We start from the raw sequence: 15851 nt of genomic DNA on the forward strand, positions 1-15851 counted from the left end.
ATAATGTTAATTATTATAGCCTATATTTCAAAATGGAGGAGTTGGGCTACCTTATCTCCAGCATGCCTTCCAATTTAGACATTCTTTGAGGCTTACACACGTCATACTCTCTTAAACAAGAAGTATTTTGAATGCTCCCGTGGTTTTTCAGTAAGATCTTCTGCCAATAGCAACTTCAGATGTAGAGTTTTGGAAATTCCCGATTACTTGGTATTAAGGTGAAGTCCCCAAATTCTCATCATCTGCCACTTAATCCCACATACCCCAACCTTCAAGGAGAACTACGTGTGGCACTAAATCTTGTCTTAGGGTAGGTAGGTCTATGATTTCCAAACTGTGTGCCAAGGCACCTGGATTCATAGCTCTGTGGGATATTGTGAAATTTGGAGTTGGGGAGGGGACAAGACATGCATCAGACACCTTATGATTTACTTGCCTCATGAATTACCAGCTTAACACCATCCTTAGTTTTTAAATAATCACACTAATTCCTTTTGAGCATATCTTTGTGAGGCTGTGTTTTTGGAGGTAGTTGCTAAAGGGTAACAGAATGTGACACCCCAAAATATAGTTAGGTAGATGCTTACCAAGAACTCTGGAAGAAATGCCACACGGTAGAGCCCCAAGTCCGCCAAAAGGAATGATAGAAACATGAGTTGGAGGCAAGGACACTGATAAAAACAAACAAACAAACAAAAATCCTACACATTGTAAGCCTAGGAGCACAACATCCTGACCCTGTGGCTTCCAAGAACTTAGGCCTGACAGCTCAGGAGCCATAGGTACTGAACAAGGGCTCTCCTCTTCCCCCTCTGCCCCAGGGTGACCCCTAGAGTCATTATAATACATTTGCATTGTGGGTACAGCCCGTCCAATAGAGAAAGGGTGCCATGACGGTTCTGGTTCAAACCTTATAGGGCCCAAAACTCCTCCTTCCAACCGATGAGAGGAGGTTACCAAATAATTGGAAGTAGCCTCCATTAGAGACCACCCTATTGTACCTCCCAGCTCAGAGAGACCCCAAAATAACCAATTCCAAAACAACTTAGGGACCAGCTCTACCTCGAGGAACTGTTTGTTCCCCTGCCTTGAGAGTGTACTTGCACTTTAATAAACTGCTTTGCGCTTGCCACTTAACTTCTGGTTGTCTTTATTTGTGCACGATCCCCATTTAGAGCTTCTTGTGGGGAATCCAAGGACCAAGACCTTCATTCACATCATAACATTATCCTTCTCACCCCTAACAATGTGACTGCAGGAATTAAGGAAATGCCACCCCAAGATATCTACTTTGGCATACTGATTTTGGAGTGTAAGAACTTGAAAAACAGCAAATGCACCAAAAAGCATTCTCTGAGTTCCTGTTACCTGCCTAAAGACAGAGCCTCCAAAAGGACTCAATTGTCATAAGTTCCCTCCAAGGGAGGGAGTTTGATCTCCAGGGAAGATTAAGTCTTATCACAAAAGAGGGACTAGAAATCAACACCACACCCAGACAAACTTTGTCACAAACTACCACATCTCCCATCTATTCACATGGCCATCATCTTTCTTAAAAAAAACCAAAACCAAAAACAAAAGCTTACTTTCCCCTAAAAGTCTATATCCTCTGTCCCTTTTCTCTATGATGTGTGATGTCTCTCTGCAACAAGATGGAGGCCCCCAAATGTGGGGCCATGATAGGGTGGAAGCTGGTGGTTTGGGTGGGGAGAGAATTTACTCAAGGCAGAACAAAGGAGATAGAAGTTTATTGAATGCACTGCAAGGTAGTCCCAGGCAGGGCAAGGAGGGAGAGACTGTGCCCTGATGTGGTGGGTGGAGGCTGTATTTAAAGCAGGAAGATGAGGAGGTAGAGTTATGGGGACACACAGAATTTTCCCTTTCTTGGTAACTGTGTCTGGGTTAAGTAATGCATTGGTCAGCTAGAGCTTATGGATATTTTGAGGTGGATGGTCTAATGGGCCGGTCTACATTCAACCAGGTGGTCCCAGTGGGCTCTCTCTACATTCTATCACTTAAGCTTGTTGTCTAAAAGGGGCCTTTACATTATGGTGCTATTTAACCCTGAATATTAAGCCACCTCAAAGAGTTACTCATTTTTCCTATGTATGTACCCTGTATACATGAGCTATACATGTTATCATACTTCTGCTTATTTTTCTCTTGTTAATCTATCTCTTAATACAGAGGTCTCAAATAAGAACTCGGAAGGGCAGAGGCAACTTTATGTTTTTCTCTGTGTGCTGTGATAAACATGAAATACGTGAAAAATTAATGGGGAACAGGAAATGAAGTATGTGGTACCACTAACACGTGCCCACTAAGCGCATATCCAGTAGTAAATAGTTGTGGTTAAGAATGAAATGTTAATCTATAAAGAACTTATCAAACTCAACATCCAAAAACCAAATAATCTGATCAAGAAATGGGCAAAAGACATGAACAGACATTTCTGCAAAGACGTCCAAATGGCCAACAGACACATGAAAAAGTGTTCAACATCACTCAGCATCAGGGAAATACAAATCAAATCCACAATGAGATATCACCTCACACCAGTCAGAATGGCTAAAATTAACAAGTTAGGAAATGACAGATGTTGGCGAGGATGCAGAGAAAGGGGAACCCTCCTATACTGTCTGTGGGAATGCAAGCTGGTGTAGCCATTCCGGAAAACAGTGTGGAGGTTCCTCAAAAAGTTGAAATTAGAGCTACCCTATGACCCAGGATTTGTACCACTACTGGGTATTTACCCCAAAGATACAAATGTAGTGATCTGAAGGGGCACCTGTACCCGTGTTTATAGCAGCAATGTCCTCAATAGCCAAACTATGGAAAGAGCCCAGATGTCCATCAACAGATGAATGGATAAAGACATTGTGGTGCATGCACACACACACACACACACACACACACACACACACACACACACAGGAATATTAGGCAGTCATCAAAAAATGAAATCTTGCCATTTGCAATGACATGAATGGAATTAGAGGGTATTATGCTAAGCAAAATAAGTTAATCAGAGAAAAACAATTATCATATGATCTCACTCATATGTGGAATTTAAGAAACAAGGCAGAGGATCATAGGGGACGAGAGGAAAGACAAGATGAAACCAGAGAGGGAGACAAACCATAAGAGACTCTTAGGAAACAAACTGAGGGCTGCTGGAGGGGAGGGGTGTGGAAGGATGGGTAAAGGAAACGGGAGGGTATGTATCGTGATGAGCACTGCGTATTATGTAAGACTGATGAATCACAGATCTGGACCCCTGAAACAAATAATACATTATATGTTAATTAATTGAATTTAAATTTAAAAAGAATTTTAAAAAAGAAAATAAAAACCGTTCTTTTTTTTGAGTTCCACTTAAAAACCATTCTTAATAAATTAAAAAAAGAATGAAATGTTATTTTCTTTCCAATTTATGTGTATTATTTTTTTCAACTGGCCATTAAATTAGAACATAAATGTATATGAAGTTGTTTGGAACCTAACTACTTAATAAAGTGAATTGTTAGTTACTTGTTTAGGCCTGAAGTGCTGGGGAAAAAAAAATTACGGAGACCTGAGGGCACCATGAACCTAGAGAATTGGGGAACCTCTGGCTAGATCCTTCAGCTTCAGGATTTTCTTTGAAAAAGGCACATATGCATGATATAGAGCATTGCCTACAGTTCAACAAGGCTTAGAAGTTAATGAAGGCCTGAGAAATTTGTGCGTGGAGCTGAAGCTTTGCGAACTCAGATTTATCTTGTGTACACATCCTTTGATAGTCCAAAGAAAGGCATAACATATTTGGTGGAGGTGGGGAAATCACATTTTCCATAATAAAGTAGAAGCGGCTTCTTTACTTTGAAGTATGTTCCCTTTTGGCTTCTTGAAAGTTTCTCTGCATTAACAATTTGTACTGATTTTAGCTACTGATGAGCAACATTGTTTTGGTGGGTTCTGATTAGCACATGAATACCAGGCTAGGGGCCTAGGGGAATGCAAAGCAGACACATTTGCAATTGAATATCCACTTAACATTTGGTCTGGAGTTTGAAGTCTCAATCAATTTCCATGTGCTCCGCATCCTCCGCTGGGACTCTTGCCCAGATGTGAGTCCCTCGGGATGTAAATGTTTTGTGATCCCAGTTTTGTGCTACAGCCTTTGCAGGGATTGAGGACAGCCCAGAGACCTGCCCTGTAAAATGTAGGAAGGTGTGAACACTTTGTCCTCCTAGGCACCAGAGTGAGTTTCTTTTGTATTCGAGTCTTTTGTTTTCTATTCATCAAGGCATTGCAAGCGCATCAAGAAATCAGATACTAATCAACAAGTTTAGGATGAAAACCGACTGACAGGCTCCTTCTCTGCCTTCGAAGCCCATTCCAATTCCCCCAAGAAAATCTCTTGTGTCTATTTTTTTTTTTTTGAGGTTACCTTCATGACTATATACAATATACTTATAAAATGGACTTTTTCAATTTCCCAATTTATCAATTTTAGACAACTGATGTCTGTGTTAGGAAGAAAACCGGGACTGTGAATTAGCTGACAATAGGCAGGTTGACAGGAGAAGCATTAATTATGCACGTGAGAGCTCTTAGTGATGAATAGGAACTTGCTCAAGAACCAGAGGTAAAGGTTTATATACCAACTTAACAAAAAAAGGGAGAGGTTAGGATTTTAATGGGCTAGTATGGAAGTTGATTGGTCATTTTGATGGTAATAGGTAGCTGATTATTCCCATCACTTCCCAAGGCTAAGGGCCAGACTTTTCACAAACAGGAAACCCTCCCTGGTGGGATGGAGGAGGGGGTCAATAACAGCTGTATTTTGGGGGAACTTTGCTCAAGTTTAGAAAATGCTTCTTTCTGGGGCTGCTGATCAGATATTTTTGGTTTAAAGTGATTTTCATATTGCCTTGGTGGGTTGTTAAGTGTTGGATCCTCAATATTGGGTCCCCCAATAATGGGTCCGTGATTAAAGGAGCGAGACTGATACAAAGCGAAGGTCAAGCAAAGATTTATTTCATGCCAAGCATCAAGAATCAAACTGTCCATCAAACAGACTGGTTGGGGCTGCCCCTTACAGAGAGGGCGACCCCTCCCTACCTCACAGACTAACTTTTATAGAGCAAAGGCCATGTGGTCGGGCCTGGCCACACACAGGTGGCCAATGAAGTTGTAACACACAGAGAAAGCTGCACAGTCATCCTAGGTGACCAATTGAATTACAATTTACCCTAGTAGTCATTTGAAACAACCTATCACCTTAGTTAGAATTGGCACCCAAAAGGCTCCCAAAGGGTGGGGGCCCATACTCCTTGGTAGCTAGGAGACAGTATGTACCCCCACTGATTGAATATCTCCACCTGGCCTGACCCACCCTTGTATTTGGACTTTGTTACCTGGGGCTGGTTTCCTGGACTTTTTTAAGTAAGTTCCCCTGGTTGGGGAGGGCGAGGCAGAGTCCATTTAAGTTTTACAACAAAATGGCAGTTCAACCGGGGTGGGCCCGCTCTGGCTGAATAGGCCCTTACATAGGCCCTTCATTTTCCCCATTTGAAACATCCCAAGAAATTTCACAAACAAGGAGTTGGGTCAGATGCTATGGAGAGAAGACTTGGTTCACAATCTGGTTGCTGAACAACCCTCAAAAGGAAAGAATGTAAATTCTGAATCCAGAGGGTTGAAGATTGGGTTCAAGATGGTGGAGTATGGATGGAAGTGGCAACTCGATGGATTTTCTGGTTTTCCAGAATGTTCCAGAATGTTCCAGAAGGTTTTCCCCTATGTTGTTGATTGTGGTGCTCAGTTCTTAGAAGGTTTTTTGTTTTTTTTTTTTTTTTGTTTTTGGTTCTTTTTTTTAAGATTTTATTTATTTATTTGACAGAGAGAGTCAGCAAGAGAGGGAACAAGAGTCAGCAAGCAGAGGCAGTGGGAGAGGGAGAAGCAGGCTTCCTGCTGAGCAGGGAGACTGATGCAGGGCTTGATCCCAGGACCCTGAGATCATGACCCAAGCCGAAAGCAGATGCTTAACGACTGAGCCACCCAGGGCGCCCTGGTCCTTAGAAGTTTTTATCAAGTCAACCAGCTTCAGTTTGCAAGACCCTTTTAAATTTAGATTTAGGAAAGAGAGCAGTTACAAGCCAATCTAGAGTCCCATAGAGGATCTGGGGTTTGCAGGACTGCAGGGTTCTTGTCTCACAGAGTCGAAGAGTGAATCTTGCAGACACAAAGGGGTGAGGTGAAGTGAAAGTTTATTGAGTAAAGGTGAGAGCAGAAAGGAAAGAAAAAAAAAAAAACTCTCCAGAGTGAGAGGGGTCCTGAATGGATTGCCACGGAGGGCTTTTAGGGGCAATCTTTCATTGAGAACTGACTGGGAAGCTTGTGGCCTTGAAATTCTTGTGCCTTCTTGGTTTGTTCCCTTATCTCTTGTTCAGTTCTGTCTCTGTCAACACCTGCCAGCAATAGTTCCGGACCCCAATAAGGGGAGTCAGGGGCCTCCTCTCTCTCCTGCCTAGAACTTAACCCCTTCCCTACACATGGTACAGTACCAGTGGGCAGAAATACTGTGATACCTAGGGTATACTGGGATTTTGAGGAGTGATTGATTGTGTACTTTTTAATTAGTGGGGGTTAGGGATGGCACAAGTCTCCAAGGAATCTGGAAGCAAGGCTTTTAGGACATTGAGGGGCCAGCTGCTGTCAACATAAGGCTACTTTTAAACATTAAGGTACTAAGGCAGCCACGAGCTCCTTGAGGAAGGTCACGCTCTGAATGTTTCAGGTATCCATCAGTGGGCTGCAAGGTGTAAGGAGGTTTTATTTTATTTCAATTTTTAAAAAAGATTTTATTTATTATTTGACAGAGAGAGTGAGTGAGCACACAAGCAGGTGGAGCAGCAGAGGGAGAGGGAGAAACAGGCACCTGGCTGAGCAGGGAGCCTGATCTAGGTCTCACTCCCAGGACCCTGGGATCATGACCTGAGCTGAAGGCAGATGCTTAACTGACTGATCCACCCAGGCGCCCCTGTAAGTAGATTTTAATTTCAGTTACATTTCTTTTGCCTTTGGTTTCTACATCATGGATGGTCGGCCCTTAGTTTTCAGGGACACCAAATCTGTAGGGTGAAAGAAAAATGGAAAACGTTAAGTTTAACAGTTATAAGTAGATAGTGAAGGAAGCTAGAAGAATAGAAAGTTTGGTAAGATGGCATGATCCAGTCCAGTTTACAAATAGATAATAAAGCCTCAAAGAAAATAAACAGAATTAGAATATGATAGCCCACAAAGGTGTGTTACAGTTTTCTATTGAAAACTGTACACTCTATGGTTACCTTCTGCTTTGATCAAAGATAATCAAAGTGAGATTATTCTTGTTTACAAAATAAGTCTTGTCTCATTGAATTAGGCCTGATTGTTTACCTAAGTGCTGCAAGAATAGTTATACCGCACAGACCTGTGTAGGTTTGCTTTGCTGGAACTTTTATAAAGAAATCTCAGATTCCTATGAAAAGCCTCTTGAGACAGGAAGCCAAACCAAGAACTTGCCATCAGAATTCTGCAGTTCCAATAGAGGTGGGTGAATTCCTCTCTTCTGGAGGTCCCCAATTCCTTATATCCAGAAAATAGAACAGTAAAGAACCAGAAATGTTCCAAACAAAAGCTATTAAAAAAACCATGCTTATTCTTCATTAGTTTATTTATTCCCACGTAATTAATTCTTATTCTGCTTGAACTGGGGTTACCATTTCATGAACTCATCAGCTTCTTCACTAGAATTTTTGGAAACCCTGGCTTAGTCCCATGGTATGATCTAAAGTTAGTTAAATGGTGCCTTCGTGTACCCCAGGCATGGTCCTGTTCAAGAGTTTCTGAGGCAATTTCTTTTTGTTGAAGGTGAGGAACTGTGGTTTGTAGCTGATGGTGAGGGCTCTCGGAGATGGACTGGAGAGAAATGACGACTCTCTGCGAGTGATCGTGTTCAAGATCTGGAGAGTTTTCATTAGAAAAGTAACTCAATTGACTAAGAAATGTGTTTGTTTATTTGCATACAACATTTAAAATAACAATTGGAATTACAACTGATAGATAAAAATTATACCATTTTATCTATTCTCAGGCAAGCAGCATAAGGACACACCACAGGACAACCAGGTCACTGAAAATTTTCTAAGAATTTCAGATTATTCCTAAAGTTTATATCGATAGCATTTACCCACACAAATAAACCCAGAGAAGGTTAAATATCTCTTCTTACTGGACAATGCTTTTCATACAGTTTAACATAACAAACCTAATTATGTTCTAACATTTCTCTTTTTAGAAGGTGAAAGATCATGGGGCACCTGGGTGGTTCAGTTGGTCAAGTGACCAAATTTTGGTTTCAGCTCCAGTCATCATCTCTGGGTCATGTGATCAAGCCCTGAGCTGGGCTCCCTGCTTGGCTGGAAGGAGTCTGCTTGAGATGCTCTCCCTCTCCCCCTCCCTCTGTTCCATCACACACACACACCCCCAGCCCCGTGGGGGCACTCATGTACACACATGCTCTCTCTCTCTCAAATAAATAAGTAAATCTTAAAAAAATAAAGTGAAGGAGCAAATCCTTCAGAAGCTGAAAGAAAATTCTCCATGTGAGCTCAAAATACAGATTTCATTTAGAATATGATTTTGAGAAGGCAAATTAACAAAAATTGTCAAATATGTCAAAAGGTTTGAACACTTGATTAAATACAATCAGAGGTCACTATGAAAAAATACTTAGTTATCTATGTAACCAAAGTGACAACAAAAGATATTAAGGGTAAATATAGGAGGTAACATGTTTGGATTAAAAAAAAAAAAACCTCATCTCTTTAAACAGTGAGAAAATGTGTTTCTCTTAAGTAATGAAGTACATGATAAAGACAACACAGGAAATTATTCTAAGACACACAATCTGTTTCCTAGATGCCTTGCTTAAGTGGTACAGAGAAACCTTTTTATGACCTCTTATGAAGGGCAGACTAATCACCCAAGAAACTTAATCATTTTAAAAGAGAGAAAACTCTAGTTTTACATTTGTACACTACTGATATTAAAGCTCATTTTAAAACCTTACAAATAAATAAATAAAACCATGCAAATAATCTTAGCCAGTTGGGACACTCTTTTTTTCCTGCAAACTTTTGACAACTTTCTATACCTCTTTTGCCCGATATTTTTCAAGTTCTCATTTTGCAACATCTATTAAGACAAAATTACTTTCTTGTCCCCTAACAAAAACATGTCTTCCATTCCTTGCATAGAGGTTGTTTCCGTCCACTCATTACTTTGGTAGTTTTATATATATATATGCATATATATATAATATTTTTAAACTGTTAGTAAGTTTTATTATATAGAGAAAAGTAGGTAGACCATCATTCTGGATTGTCTGTCATGTATCAGCATTTTCTAGCAGATTAACAAAATTTTATGAGTAGATATACCATCTCACATTTCTACAGGTAGATACTTATTTAAGTAAGCATTTTTTTTCAATGTGGGAAAAGAACACAGAGAAATTGTTAATTTGCTTTAAAAAATAAGAAGTCAGACGTATATAAACTTACACTTATGTTCAGTAATGAATGTTTTAGTAGTTTCTTACTTTGAAATAATTTAGATTTTTGTCTATTATTTATTTTAACAAAACTCTAGGGTTGCAAGACTATTTTTAGGCAGATATAATAAAACATCATCAGTTTTCAAATAAATTTGTCAGCACAATGGCTTGATTATATTCAAACCTATACATTCTATAATCTTAAACATCTAGTTGATATTCTAGGGGCTTACTTGACTGGTATACACAAGTGGAATAACAATGCATGCCTCAATTATATTTAATGCTGACAAGTCTAAATACATGCCTGTTTCTTTTTGTTTGTTTGTTTTGTTTTTTTAAATTAATGATCCTGGGGCGCCTGGGTGGCTCAGTGGGTTAAAGACTCTGCTTTCAGCTCAGGTCATGATCTCACGGTCCTGGGATCGAGCCCTGCATCGGGCTTTCTGCTTAGCAGGGATCCTGCTTCCTCTTCTCTCTCTCTCTCTCTCTCTCTGCCTGTCTCTCTGCCTACTTGTGATCTCTCTGTCAAATAAAAAAATAAATAAATAAACTAAATTAATGATCTCAACCTAGTCTTGTTCATCAAAGATTTATCAAAATCATGTGAATTTGAAAAACATCTGGGCTAATTTCTTGGTTTCCGAGAATTTTAGCAATATTTTATTGATCTAAGTGTTCATTCTTCTCCAATTCCAATTAGAATAGAGCTCCGTTAAGGGATTTTACCAATTAATTTGGCATGTCATCTGGAGGTAGGAAAGTATCACATGTACATAGTTACACAAGCATACAGACAGATACAGACAGAGGTCTTAGAGCTTGCATTCTAAAATTTTAGCCCTGATTTTAGCATAAACACAGTAATACAAAACTTGTTGGTTTATATAAGAATTTTGGGCAAAGGATCTCAGGAGGCATCCCACAGCTCTCTGTCTCCAAAGCTTTCCTTTGTGGATAAAATATTCAGTCTGCTTCCAGTTAGCCTCTTTAATTTTAGGTGGCTGGTCTTGGGGGTCCCTGAGTCCCCCTGATGTAGGAGGCAGCCTCCAGCTTAAGTGACTACAGGCAGTTTAAGGACTGAATGGGAAAAGAAAGGTGCTAAGGAAACCAGTTGGAGAGACCTGACATTTTCTCAAAGAAGCCTTTGACACTATGAATTATTCAGTAAGTCATGTCAGTAATTATTTCAATAAGTCATGTCAATAAGACAGAAAGCAGAGTTAGTGTCCTAGTGGTAGAGTCTATAGTCAGCATTAGCTCAGGAAGAGGGAAGGTGCTAATTTGTGCTTGCTCACAGGAGAACTTGAGAAGATATCTCTGGGAGGTGGAAGAGTGTATCTCGCAGGGGAAGAGAAGGGGATTATAACTGCAAGCTTCTTTTGAGCAATGGTCGAGAAAGCTGCACCAGTATCAGTTGTCAGAAAATCCAGTTATTGCTTCTCTGTTTTGATTTAAATAGATGTGACTCCTGGGTAGCTCAGTAGGTTACATCTGACTCTTGGTTTTGGTTCAGGTCATGATCTCACGGTTTCAAAATGAGAACTAGAAAAATATCGGACAAAAGTTTGAACGGACATAGAAAGTTGTCAAAGTTCTGCAGAAAAAAAGAGAGTGCCCCAACTGGCTAAGATTATTTGTATGGTTTTGTTTATTTATTTGTAATGTTTTAAAATGAGCTTTAATATCGGTAGTGTACAGATATAAAACTAGAGCTTTTTCTCTCTTAAAATGATTAAATTTCTTGGGTGATTTGTCTGCTCTTTGTAAAAGGTTGTAAAAGGTTTCTCTGTACTTCTTAAGCAAATGCATCTAGGGAACAGATTGTGTGTCTTATTCTATAACTCTAAATTTTAGATAATTCCCATTTTAAAAAAGAGAGAATGAGAGCCTCTTCCTGCCTTCATTCAACCAGGCACTGAGCTGGAATCTGGGAGTCTGACTGTAAGAAAGCTTCCTTTTTCTGGCTTGGTCAGAGCCCCTACTAGCTGAGCCACAGTCTGGGGGAGCCCGACCATCTAATCTTGTTACCAAAACTCTCGAGAAAAAAACCAATCCTTTACTCACTTAGAGCAAGCTGGTTGAGACCGGCAAATTAGCTGGGAATCAACAGCTTAACTGGAGAACAGTTTATTACATATATAGGAGTGAGTTACCCAGCAATGAACAGCTAGAGATAAAGGTTTATACACCAATTTAACAAAAAAGAGGAGTGGTTTCAGCTTCTGTATGAAAGTGTGGAAGAGTTTATTGATCCTTTTGATGCTAATGGGAAGCTGAACTTGCACTTTCCCGTCTAAGGGTCAGCCCTTCCCCCAGCAAGATGTTCTTGGACAAGGGTCGATGGCAACTGTTGGGAGCTCTGCTTGAGTTTATATAATGTTTCTTTCTGCAGCTGCTGATCATCCGGATGTTTCCAGTTTAAAGTAATTTTTATACTGCTTAGGTGGACTTCACTGACGTACTCTGCACACTTCTCTCCTGTTTCATATTTGTGCGACAAGTTTTGGTTCCTTCGTCAGTTAGCTTTATAGCTTTGAATAACGTACTTTAATTTTTGATCCTTGTTTTGGCAACTTTAAGCTTCATCCCCTTTTTGCAATTAAGACACCAGGATTCAGGGGTGCCTGGGTGGCTCATTGGGTTGGGCCTCTGCCTTCGGCTCAGATCATGATCTCAGGGTCCTGGGATGGAGCCCTGCATGGGGGGGGGGGGGTCTCTGCTCAGCGGGGAGTCTGCTTCCGCCCTCTCTCTCTGCCTGCCTCTCTGCCTACTGGTGATCTCTGTCTGTCAAATAAATAAATAAAATCTTAAAAAAAAAAAAAAGGCACCAGGATTCCTACATTGCCTACTCTATTTCCACTCCCCACTCTATGTCAATTACATGTAAGTTTACCATCTTTAGGTTGTTCACCTTTACTTTCTCACTTATAACCACAAAGTTAGTTCTATAAATGCAAAACCAATGAACTGCTGTAAGTAAACACTGCTACAATTCTCCCAACTGATGTGAGTGTCCTTAAAATGATGGTGGGATCTGTAGAGAGGACATGCCTACGTGTTCTCTATGTATATTGCGTTATCCCTCAAAGAAGTTCTCAAAGCAAGATAGAGGTTTTTTTGTTTGTTTGTTTGTTTGTTTTTTTTCCAATCTCCCCATACTTCACTGTTGCTCCAAATTATGCCATAATTTGTTTTGCCTCTTTTGGAAGCCATGTTGGCATTTAGTTTTTTTCCCCTGAATTTCTAATTACTTCTTCCTTCCTTGGTATTATCTCCTAAGCTTTTTCTAAATTCTCAATAATAATTTCTGTTTTATCAAATTCTCATCCTCCCCCTTTTAATTTCCTGGAGACCTCCCAGGACTTTCTCAGGAAGGATGCAGGAGGTATAAATCTTCTGTCTTTGCACATCTCAAATTACTTTTTTTTTCTCTTTACAATTGATCACTTGTTTTTTTGTTGACAGAGTTTTAGAATTAAAATTATTTCCATTAGAAATCAGAAGACATTACTCCATTATCTTGCAGCCACCAGTGGTACTAAAGAGTAATCTGATGCGGTTCTGATTTTTGTTTCTTGGCAGGTAATTTCTTTTTCCTTGGAGGAAGTCCTTAGGATGTTGTCTTTATCCTTGGTGCTCTATAATTTCATGAGAATAGATCGAGGTCTTTTTAATTTATTGAGTTGGATCCGCCATCTGGAGGCCTCTTTTACCTGAAGAGTTCCTTCATCTGCAGAACATTTTATTTTTTATTTTTTCTTTGTTTCTTAGATTCAGGTTCTTTCTAGAACATTTATTAGATGGACTTCCTGGATTAATCCTTATGTCTTCTTATTCAGACTTAAATATTTTTTCCTCTCCATTTTGAGAGATTTCTTGTACTTTGCCTTCTGGCGCTTCTGTTGAATTTTACTAGCCCTCATCAGACATATTTTAAATCTCTCAAGTCTCCTATTTGCCAGTTTTTTGTTTAATGGTGTATTTTATTGTTTGGAGATGCAAAATACTTTTTGATTAGTATGTTTTCAAAGTATTTCTGTGTTCCCTGAATTGTTTCTGTTTCTTCTGTGTGTGTGTGTTTTTTTTTTCCCTCTTAAAATTTTGTTCAGAATGAAGATATTTGATTCTCTTCATATTCCTGATCTCTGGCTTTCTGTTCACATTTAGGGTAAAAGGCCTGTGTGGTCAGATGGACTTCTTCTGATGCTAAGTAGCCTGGTTTCTGGCTGGGCCTCTCCCTCCAGGAGGGATTCTTATCAGGAATTCTGTAGGAGGCAAAGTGGTGTTTGGTAACTGGCAGCTTTTATTTTCACTGAGAGAGGAGTAAACTGTCAGATTGAGGGCTTCCTTGACTTCCAAGCTTGGAAGAAGGCCTTATTGTGACTCACCAATATTCACACTAGAAACCAAACTTTGCCCTCAAGTGTATCTGACTTATTTAGAGAAGACCTGGATAGTACAATATTAGTAGTAAAAGTAAGGTGATCAATTTTTTTTTTGAGACCCAACTTGGGATACAGTTGTAACAGACAAAATAAAACAAAACGCAAACAACAAAAAGTCAAAACCAAAAAACCTATAATGGTGTGATATAAAATAAATAATTATACTTATATGTGTTATAATTTAACATAAAAATATGAAAGAGAGCTGCCTATTTGAAACTGTATGTTATTCTGTAATATTTAGTTTTCTGTTACATATGTATTATTATTTAAACAAAATAGTAGAAGGACTAGTTAATCGTGGCAATTATAGTAATTAGTAGTAAAAGAATTAATAGCAAATAAATAGAAATAATTGATATTAGTAATGGGATGTCAGCTGGTTCAGTGTGGGGGAGGGAGGGCATGAGATATCTTGATATCAGGGTCATGAGTTCAAGCCCCCCATCGGGAGTGGAGATTACTTAAAAAAAAAATTGATAGTATCTAAATAAACAGTATGTGTGAGAAAATGTAATAGTATTTTTATAATGGTTCTATCCCTGATACAATTTATTTTAACTCTTTTTTGGGGAACTATTTACTGTATATTTTAATTTTTCAGGCTATATTATTGTATATTCCTAAGATACATATATAGAAGACTTTTAAAAGGGAAATGTAATAGGAATAATTAAATAGTTATTTACCTATATTTAATAGAAAAATAACAATGACATTTTTTTTCTGTCCCCTGACATACTTGGATATTTTTACTCTTTCTGTTTCCTTTTACGATATCACTTCTCGAACTGTTTACGGCTTTTAGGACAGCCTTCTTTTACATAGCGGTAAAGCTGAAAACAGTCAAAATCCACTGTCCAGCAGCTCTGCTCTTCTCAAGTTCACATTATACCAATTTCAGTGTTGGGCCAATGTGTGACTTCCAGCTATACATCCTCTCCACAAAGGCATTTGACCATAGGAGAGTTAGGATTTTACCTACTGGCAATTGCAGGTTTTTAGACCCATAAAGATTAGTTTCCGGCTGTCAAAATCGTTCATTCACTGTGTATCTACAGGCTGGTTCTGGTAGACCAGCAGTTCATCACTCAGGTTCTTTGCATCTATATTTTCATTAAGCAGGCTATCCATATCTAAAACGTCCCTCATCGTTAAACACTGTGAAGCACATTGGGCCCCACCATAAATAAATCTCTCTTTCCCAGGGAAAAATGATTTTCAAACATGGAAGTAATTTGAACTTGTGAAACCAAAGCAGCTAGCTTCCAAATAAGCTGCAGTTTTGTAAACAAATTGAGAAAATTCCATTTAACTTGGCTGCTCATTTCTGGTAACAAGTTTTTGAGTTCTGAATTAGTCCTGTTTCCCAAAAAAATGAATCACTTTTGCGCTGTATGACTTTTGATTGCAGCCTACATGTAACATCAGACAGCTCAGGTGCGGACCATTCATCCTTCCCTGGGATTCTCATGGCCTCTTCACAGATCATCAAACCGTTTTGGGGAAACAGCGTATAAATCATGTTTTACTGTAATACTTGCCCCAATTCTCATCTTTAATATATTTCTAAACAGAGGAGGGCATTCTTCTTGTCTCACATTTGGAAAATATGATCTATGGTAGGCCAACGTTTTAGCTTAGTTTTTATGGCAGGCAACAATGATAGCTATCTTGCAGGCAGGAAGATACCTCTTCTATTTTTATGACACCAAAAATCTCATTATGTGGTTCTGCACATTTTGTTAGTTTTTAAAATTTATTTGTTTGTTTGGGAGAGGGAGAGAGAGTGTGTGTGAGTGTAGGGGAGGGGCAAAGGA

The sequence above is a fragment of the Meles meles genome, chromosome 2, assembly GCF_922984935.1.
Source record: "Meles meles chromosome 2, mMelMel3.1 paternal haplotype, whole genome shotgun sequence".
Lineage (NCBI taxonomy): Eukaryota > Metazoa > Chordata > Mammalia > Carnivora > Mustelidae > Meles > Meles meles.